The sequence below is a fragment of the Musa acuminata genome, chromosome BXJ2-8 (genome assembly GCF_036884655.1).
Source record: "Musa acuminata AAA Group cultivar baxijiao chromosome BXJ2-8, Cavendish_Baxijiao_AAA, whole genome shotgun sequence".
NCBI lineage: Eukaryota > Viridiplantae > Streptophyta > Magnoliopsida > Zingiberales > Musaceae > Musa > Musa acuminata.
In genome coordinates this window covers 18,533,241-18,543,484 of record NC_088345.1, presented here as the reverse complement: position 1 = coordinate 18,543,484, position 10,244 = coordinate 18,533,241, and positions in this window count along the sequence as shown.

Here is a 10,244-nt window from a genome sequence, read left to right as displayed (position 1 = left end):
TAGGCGGTACTACCGCTTGCAGCACTAACACTAGGCGGTACCATCGCTTGACACTATGCGGTACCATTGCCCAGTCTAGCTGTACTACCGCTTGACATAGTTTCAGAGATTGTATTTTGGAGATTGAGCCTCTAACGGTGCCACCGCTTGACCCAACTTTTGGGTCATTAAATGAGTCTTTCTCTTGGCCCAAAATAGCCCCAACATAGGTCCCTAATTGAGTTGGCCTAATTTTAACCCAATTACAACTTAAAACTACTTCGATCTAGATAATTATTATAAAAAAATAATCACATGTTGTCCGGTATGTCATTGGTTCATCGGCGCTTCGTCCAATCATTCGACGCATCATCCTCTTTTGCGGTCTTTTGCCCAATCGGTATGTCGACCTCCGCAACTCTAATCTTTTTTGTGCAATGTCCGCTCTTCTAGGCCCAATGCCTGAACTCTTGACACAAAACCTTATGCCGACTCATCGACCGATCCTTTGGCTCGACGTCCAATCTTCTAACATATTCCACCCGGTCCAACATTGATTATTCCTACTTTAATTATCTTTTTATGATCGAAGCTAGTCTTACGTCACTCAAAATATAAATTAAATCATAAACGCTATCAATTGGTTTCATCATCAAAATTTGAGATTCAATAATCTCTCCCTTTTTTATGATGACAACCATGACAGAGTTTAAACTAAACTCCCCCTATTAATATACCATATTGAAATGAACCTTGAATTCAAATTGAATTCAAGTCAAAACAATTTTAATCATGATTCACATCATATGCAATACATCATATATATCATCATAATTAAATTATGAGTATTACATACATAATCATAATTTCAAAACATCAAATTTTATATACATCAAAGTGTATCATATCATACATAATTCAAATCATCATCGTACCTTCTCTCCCTTTATCATCAACAAAAAGAAGAAAAGTGCAACTAGTATATTTTTGAAACATATAATTTCTACTTCACTATAGAACATGCAAACTTAGCAAGTTTTAGATATATAAAAATTAGCAAAAATTTTTTTTTTAAATATACAAGATAACATGTTTTTGCATCTTCTTAATATGTGTAAGTTAGCAAACATTGCTTCTCTTGAGATTTGCAAGATAGCACTTCTTGTTTCTCTTTTAAGATGAGCAAGTTAGCAAGTTTTACCTTTCTTTGCAATATGCAAGTTTATAATTTTTACTTCTCTTTTGAGTTGAGCAAGCTAGCAACTTTTGCTCCCCCTTTGTCATTGTAAAAAAGAATGGATGGTTATAATAGTGCAAAACTTTTCCCATTACATAAATTTTTAAATCATCACATGAAATATATTAAGAAAATTTAACTTGGTGATGAGATATATAATTCATGAAAATAAATTTTAAGTTGTGAATATCAAAAGACAAATTATGATTCTTTTAGATAAATTAAATAGTGAAAAGAAAATTCATATTAAACAGTTTTGATTCATAAGAATCTCAAGTTATAATTATCAAAGAATTAAGATCATGATTTGAATAAAACTCCTCTTTTGTATAAATTAAAAAGAATCATAGGAGAAACAAATAAAATATCTCGATTCTTGCATAAGAAATCTCAAGTTGTCAAGATCATGATTTATATATTAAAGAAAAATCTCAAGTTATAATTCAAAAAATCATGATTCATAAAAAAAAAAATCCCCTCTTAAATAATACGAGAATACATAATAAGATATATTAATTCATAAAAGATTTCAAGTTATAATTCCAAGGAATCAAAATCATGATATAGGTAAAATCCCATTCAAATTCAAATTCAAATAATCAAAATCACTTTCAAGAGATTCAAAATGACATGAATATATTTATTAATCTCTTAGGATCTCTTGTTGAAAAAATTAATAAGATTTTGGGGATAGCATCATTTTCAAGAAAAATAATGCATTCGTCTATGTGATTGATTTCGTACAAGTATGCCATCATTTTCTAAGCCAAAACCATGCATTATCGTTTAAACTCGAAAAATAAGATTTATCACAAAAATCATCAAGATCAAAAGTGTAACACATAATTCCAAAACTTAAGATTTCAAATCATCATTACTTTAGATCCTCGTGCATAATGTAAAATCATCATGATACCAAACCTTTTAACATTTTCATTACATCATTACATCATTAAAACATTATATTTAAAATCATCATTACTTTAGTATTTTAACCTTTTAAAATACTTTATATTTCATGAAATATAAAGTATTTTCAATCAAAATTATTTTATTTATTATAGTAATACACTTTTCTTTTAAATGAATCTAGCTTTTGCTAGGAGTTAACATGCAATTGTGATGCTCAAATTTTTATTTTTTTTAAATCATTAGAAAAAGAAGCATGATTTTTTTTTTACTAACTAATTTAAAAATAACTCATGAAAAGCATCAAGTAATTTCATAATAAGATAAAGAGATTTTTGGTGAGTCATTTACCTCATCGTCGAGAGCCACCAAGGCATAGTTCACCACTTTGTCTTTGTTGGTTTGCTCCTCATCTTCAAAGGTACTCGATTTGTCCCAATTCGCCTTAAGTGTCTTCTTCTTCTTTGGCAGCCTCTTCTTTTTAAGTTCACTTTTATTTTTTAGTTCTTGTCTTATGAACTTTTTAAACTTTGTTTTTAGGAGTTCAAGGTCATCATCACTTGAGCTTTTGCTCGAGTGGTCTTCTTTTGTTCTAAGTGTAAAATCCTTGATATTCTTTGGAAGGTTATTCTCAAGTTCGTCATGTGCCATATAAGTTATTTCATAGGTCATCAAAGACTCGATAAGTTTTTCAAGTGGAAACTTGTTTAAGTCTTTTGCCTCTTGTATTGTAATTACTTTTGGATCCCAACTTTTTGGAAGGGATCTTAGTATGTTATTTACAAGTTCAAAATTTGAAAAATATTTGCCAAGAGCTTTTAAACCATTGATGACATCCATAAAATAAGTGTACATATCTCCAATGGTTTCGCTTGGTTTCATATGAAATAACTCAAAATTATGTATCAAAAGATTTATCTTATAATCTTTAACTCTACTAGTGCCTTCATGTGTGACTTCAAGAGTGTGTCAAATGTCATGTGAAGTTTCATAAGTCGAAATACGATTAAATTTATTTTTATCAAGAGTACAAAACAAAACAAAATATTCATTGCTTTAGCATTCAAGGAGGAAGTCTTCTTTTCTAAATCATTTTATTTGTTTATTAGTTTGGAAGACTTCTTAAAACCAAATTCGACTATATTCCATAAATCGAGATTCATAAAAAGCAAGAAAACTCTTATTTGAGTTTTCTAATATGTGTAGTCCGTCCCATTGAACATATGAGGACGAAAGATAGAGTGACCCTCTTGAAATCCGATAAAAGCCAACCAAATGAGAAAAATATGGCTCTGATACCAACTGTTAAGATCGAGTCGGCACTAGGGAGGGTGGTGAATTAGTGCTTTCATTAAAATCACGTCGGTTTTGAAACTTCATACGATAAAAAACCGTATCGGAAAGATGTTAACTTGAAAGTGTACGGAAGTATAGTGAACAAGTAAATAAAGCGGTTTGCAATGAAAGTAAAGAGCTTAAAGTAAATGCAAACCAAGTTTTATAGTGGTTTGATCGTCATGACCTACATCCACTTCCGATTCCTCTTCCGTCGAGGCCATCGACATCCACTAACGGTCTTCCTTCAATGGGCGAAGACCAACTACTATTACAACTTTGTTCTTCTTTTGATAAGCTTAGGAGAGAACTTTTGCACCCCCACTTACTCCTTTCTTAAATAGAAATTAACACTTAGACTAGAGAACTCTCACAAGATTATAATAGAATTTTCCATTGTTTTTAATTTTAGTTCTTGTGTAATCAGGGATGAGAGAGAAATTTATAAGCCCTAAATGTATTCAAATTTAGAGCCTAAAAGTGTCTCATCCTCAATTTTCAAGATATTGGCTGACATAGTCTTGGAGACTATGTCTCGAAGATTGAGCCATTGGCGATGCTATCGCCTGACCCAACGTTTAGGTCACTGAATGAGCCTTTCTCTTGGCCCAAAACAACCCCAATTTGGTCCTAGTTGGCCCCTAATTGAGTTGACTTAATTATATTCTAAACCAACCCAATTACAACTAAACCTACTTCGATCTAGATAATTATTATAAAGTATTAATCACATGTTGTTCGGCATGTCATTGGTTCATCGACGCTTCGTCCAATCCTTCAACGCATTATTATCTTTTGTGGCCTTTTGTCTAATCGACATATTAACCTCCGCAACTTCGATCTCCTTGGCTTAATATCCGCTCTTCTAGTCCCGATGTCCAAACTCATGACATGAAACCTTCTACCGACACGTCGATGTTATGATCTAATCAACACGTAGATTAGATCATAACATCATCAATTGGTTTCATCATCAAAATTCGAGATTCAACAACCTATTTGTTGCAAGTGGATCTTAAAGAAGAAGATTGGAGTAGATGAAAAGGTAGAGACCTATCAAGCAAGGTGTTGACTATGATGAAACCTTCTCACCCGTAGTCATGATAAAATCCATCTGAATTCTATTGGCTATTACAACATATTATGATTATGAGATATAACAAATAGATGTAAAAATCATATTCCTCAATAGTAATATAGGACTAACTTTGATCATGGAAAAACAAATCAATTGAAGCAAGAGAATCAGACGTTGGACCATAGAGCATTATATTAGAAGATTGGACATCGTGCTAGAAGATAGACTTCATGCTATGAGTTCAAGCATCGAGCCAGAAGGATCGAACATTGCACCAAGAAGATCGGATGTTGCGAGAGGTTAACATGTCGATAGATCAAGCAATACACTGAAGGAGAGGATGATGCACTGAAGATTCAGACGAAGCACCGGATGAACCAATGACATGGTGAACAATATAGGATTCATATTTGTAATTGGTTGTGTCTTGATCGAAGTAGTTTAGGGTTTAATTGAGTTAGTTTTGGGTGTAACCAAGTTAACTTAATTATGGGCCCATCGGGCCTGAATCAATGTTGAATAAAGCCTATTGAAAGACTAATTCAGTGACCTAAAGTTGGGCCAGTCAGTGGCATCGCCAAGCCAGGTGGTGGAACCGCTTATGAGCTAGAAAATACTAAATGTACTTTTTCGAAAAACCTGATAGTGGTACCGCAAAGATCAATGATGGTACCACCTAAATTAGTGGTGGCACCACCAAAACACAGTCTCCTAAACTATGTCAAGCAGTGATACCGCCCAGATTAGGCAGTGGTATCGCTAGTGGACAAGGTGGTAGGCGATGGTACTTCCCAATGCAGGCGATGCTACCGCCAATACCCTAAAAACCTATGGATTTAAATTTTTAGCTCTATTTCTGAAGCTATTTGAGGCCTATAAATATCCCACTCATTCTTGCTTGGGATAATAAGAAAAAGAGTAGAAAGGGAAAAGAATTATTGAGGATAAAAGTGTTATAATTATTGAGAAATCTAGGGTGATATCACATGCATATTAGAAGAACAGAAAACAAAATCCCAAAATTTCCTACCAAAAAAAAAAAGGTTTCATTGTTTTACAAGGATTGGTGTGCAAAAACCCAAAAAACCAAAAAACTACATATACATATGAGATTATGTTACTTAGGGAGATAGTATATCCTAAAATTCCTATAGATCTATGAGAGAGGATGAAGGAGATAGATTGTCCTCCTCTCTAGTGATGATCCACACATTAGAGGCTACGAAGATACTCCTCAAATCATTGCGTAATCCTCCTCGCTGCATACACCATGCAATAAAAAAAGGGGTTGCCCCTTCTTACTATCCACATACCTCAAATAGGGGTTGCAGGTTGAGGAGGAGAGAGAGAGAGGAAAATAGGAGGTGGTAGTAAAAAAACCTAACTCATGGCCCTTTGGTTCCCTCCTATTTATAGAGGCCCCTTGTCAACTTAACCCTAATGGATCCTACCATATTGGGTACTGAATTTTCATCCAACTACCCAAGTCTCTTAGATTAGTGAGTTATTACCCAATAATCTCTCACTGGCTATTATTAGTTCTTATACACCAGATCCAATAATTTAGGGGCTTATTGGATATCCAATAAGATAGGGGCTCTAACGGATATCTTATATTCGAACATCTACTGGTCACAATACTTACCATATGTGTGTGACCCTCTAAGCCCAATATCAAGCAGGTTATGAGTCATATATTAGGCATAGATGTACAACAAGACAATTACGTGAGTGATGACATGTATGACTTGACACGTAGTCTTTTTGCTTATTTTATTTTGGTATTTATCACTTTATATTGCTTGTTGTATATATATATATATATATATATATATATATATATATATATATATATATATATATATATATATATATATATATATATATATTGTGATGTCCTTGGATCTATGCAATGAGAATCGGATCATGATGAGATCACGATAATGAGACTGATTCACCTTTAAACACAGATCCTAAATAATCTCGGTCATAACTTACTCGAGAGGGACATCGAGATAACCAAGCATACTAGTGTGCTGTATACCCATCCATATGATGGATGCAGTTGGTCTCATAGCTGCTCGTGTGGGGATACAAGGGATGTTGAATCTCGGATTTTGATGATGAAGTCAATTGTCATTTGTTATCTAATCTATGTGTTGAGATAAGTGTGCAGGATTAACTACGATGAGAGTAAGACAAGCAGCAGGAGTTGCGCCGGAGTCAAGATCATGATCACGTTGGGAGTTCGAGAGTTCGACGGAAGTTCGGACGGTCGTCGGAGGTTCAGAGAGAACAGATCCGAGAAGTCCAGAAGCTTGCCAAGCGAAGCTCGTCGGAACTCGCCAAGTGGATCGTCGCAAAGTCCAGGAGTATGCCGGATGTCCGCAGAAGGATCACCGAGGGTTATCGGTTGATCGACGGAAGTTGGCCGGAAACTCGCCGGAAGAAGCGATTGACGCATCGGTGCAAAGCTGCAGAAGTTGTCTTAGAGATAATCGTAGTTAGCACGATGATTAAGCAGGAAAATGGGAGGTGATCCCATTAGCTTAATCTTGGGGCAATTGGGCCCCTGAAAAGATTCAAAGTGGGTCGAATGGAGTGAACCATTCGGACCCTGATTGCACCAGGAGGTGCAACCGCCCCAGCCAGGAGGTGCAACCGCCTGGGCTGTGGGGTTGAGAGGTGCAACCGCCCCAGCCAGGAGGTGCAACCGCCTGGGCTGTGGGGCTGGGAGGTGCAACCGCCCCAGCCAGGAGGTGCAACCGCCAGGGCTGCACGGCTGGGAGGTGCAACCGCTCCAGCCAAGAGGTTGCACCGCCAGAGCTCAAGTTCCGAGCTCTGCCAGGCGATGCAACCACAGAGCTCAGTCTTCGAGCTCTGGCAGAGTGGTGCATCAGCCGGAGCTCAGTCTCGAGCTTTGCCAGGTGATGAATTCACCAAGCTCAGTCTTCGAGCTATGGCAGAATGGTGCATCAGCTTGAGCTCAGTTTGGAGCTCTGCCAAGTGATGCAACCACCAAGCTCAGATTTCGAGCTCTGCCAGGTGATGCAACCACCAAGCTCAGTCTTCGAGCTCTGCCAGGTGATGCAACCATCGAGCTCAGTCTTCGAGCTCTGGCAGAGAAGAAGCAATCGGCAGAGCTCAGTCTTCGAGCTCTGCCAGGCGGTGCCACCTCTCCAGTCGAGAGGTGCAACCGCCTGATCCCAGAATTCTGGGATTTGATCGATTTGATCGTTTTGAGCTCGAATTTTGAATTGGGTTGGGGCCTATAAATACCCCACCCATTCAGCACTGAAAAGACACAAACCTATACCGAAATTGTGATCTTTTCTGTGATTCTAAAGAGCTCAAAAGTGTTGTAAAACCCTTGAGTCTCCTCCTTCTGTTCTTCAAGTTTTCAACTGTAAAGTGAGGAGAGAAAGGTCTGTAAAGGTTGTCTCCTAAGCCTGTCAAAAGGAGAGAAACTGTAAGAGGGAAGTTTGGCCTTCGCCCATTGAAGGAAGGCACCTAGTTGACGTCGGCAACCTCATCGGTGGAGGAAGCCAAAAGTGGAGTAGGTCAAGGCTGACCGAACCACTCTAAATCTCTGGTTTGCGTTTATTTTCGAGCACTTTATCATTACTGCAAACCTCCCTCATCACTACTGCTCTCTGCGCTTTCACGAACAAGTTCTAAGTGCTGTTCTTCCAAATCTGCATTCAGACGTAAACTCGTATTTTCGTACATTACAGTTTACGTTTACGTTTGATTCTGCAGAACTGTTTTCCGCGTTTTTACGGACGAGCTTCCTTGCAGTTTACGCTTACATTTTAATCCTATTAATAACTGCAATCTGTCCTCTACGATTTTACGAACGAGTTTCAACATTTAGACGTAAAACTGCATTCGGACGTAAATCGGCTTTCTTCGCTCAATCATCAGATTTCAGTTTACGTTTACGTCTTGATTTCAACTGCATACTGCCTTCTGCGAATATACAAACGAGTTTCAAAGTTTAGACGTAAATCTGCGTCTAGACGTAAAACTGCGTTTAGACGTAAATCTGCGTTTAGACGTAAAACTGCGTTTAGACGTAAAACTGCGTTTAGACGTAAATCTGCGTTTAGACGTAAAACTGCGTTTAAACGTAAAACTGCGTTTAGACGTAAAACTGCGTTTAGACGTAAATCTGCGTTTAGACGTAAATCTGCATTTAGACGTAAATCTGAGTTTAGACGCAAAACTGCGCTTAGACGCAAAACTGCGCTTAGACGCAATCTGCGCTTAGACGCAAAACTGCGCTTAGACGCAATCTGCGCTTAGACGCAAACTGCACTTAGATACAAACTGAGAATTTGCTTTTGCATCATAATAGTTTTTGAACAAACGCAGCTTTTGGTTTTAAATTTATTATACGATTTCCGCTGCACTAATTCACCCCCCCCCTCTTAGTGCTCTCGATCCTAACAATTGGTATCAGAGCCCGGTTAACTCTCTAAAGGATTAAAACCCAAGAGAGATGGCATACGCCGGAAACCAAGAGGGGCATTCGATTACACGTCCACCCATGTTCAGTGGAACGGACTACACTTACTGGAAGACCCGAATGAGGATCTTTCTTATTTCTATGGATTTTGAACTATGGAACCTTGTTGAAAATGGATTTTCAAAATCTTCTCTTCCAATGATCGATTGGAACGATTTGGAAAAGAAGGCTTTCGCTCTTAATGCAAAGGCTATGAATGCCTTATTTTGCGCACTAGATAAAAACGAATTTAATCGTGTTTCAACTTGCGAAACTGCTTTTGATATTTGGCACACACTTGAAGTGACCCACGAGGGCACAAGTAGAGTGAAAGAGTCAAAAATCAATCTGTTGCTGCATTCTTTTGAACTTTTTCGAATGAAACCGAGTGAAACCATTGGCGACATGTTTACCCGTTTCACGGATGTCGTCAACGGTTTAAAAGGTCTCGGAAAGAGCTTTTCGGATTTTGAGCTTGTGAATAAGATACTAAGATCCCTTCCTAAGAGTTGGGATCCTAAAGTCACCGCCATTCAAGAGGCAAAAGATCTGCGAAATTTTCCTCTTGAAGAACTAATCGGGTCATTAATGACCTACGAAATGACCTGCAAAGCTCATGAAGAGCAAGAAGACATCCTTCCAAAGAACAGGAAGGATATGGCACTTAAAACTTCTGAATGCCACTTGAGAGAAATCTCAAGTGATGAGGATTGTGACGATGACTTGGCACTTTTGACAAGAAAGTTTAAAAAATTCTTCAAAAGAAACAAGTTTAAAAACGATGTGAAAAATAAACTTGAACCTAAGAAGGACCAAGTGATCTGCTATGAATGTAAAAAGCCGGGACATTACAAAAATGATTGTCCCCAAGTCAAGAAAAGAACAACAAAGAAGAAGGCGCTCCAAGCAACATGGGATGATTCGAGCGCATCTGAGGAAGAAGAATCCAACACCGAGCAAGTTGCTCATTACGCCTTTATGGCCATCGAAGAGGAGGTAACGGATTTATTAGATGCTGATTTATCTTTCGATGAATTATTAAATGCCTTCCATGATTTATTTGATGAATGCAAAGTTATAAATAGAAAATACAAGTTGCTAAAAAGGGTACATGATAATCTTACTTGTGAGTTTGATAAGTTAAAAGTCGAACATCATGATAGTTTAAACTCATGTATCAAATGTCATGATTTAGAAAC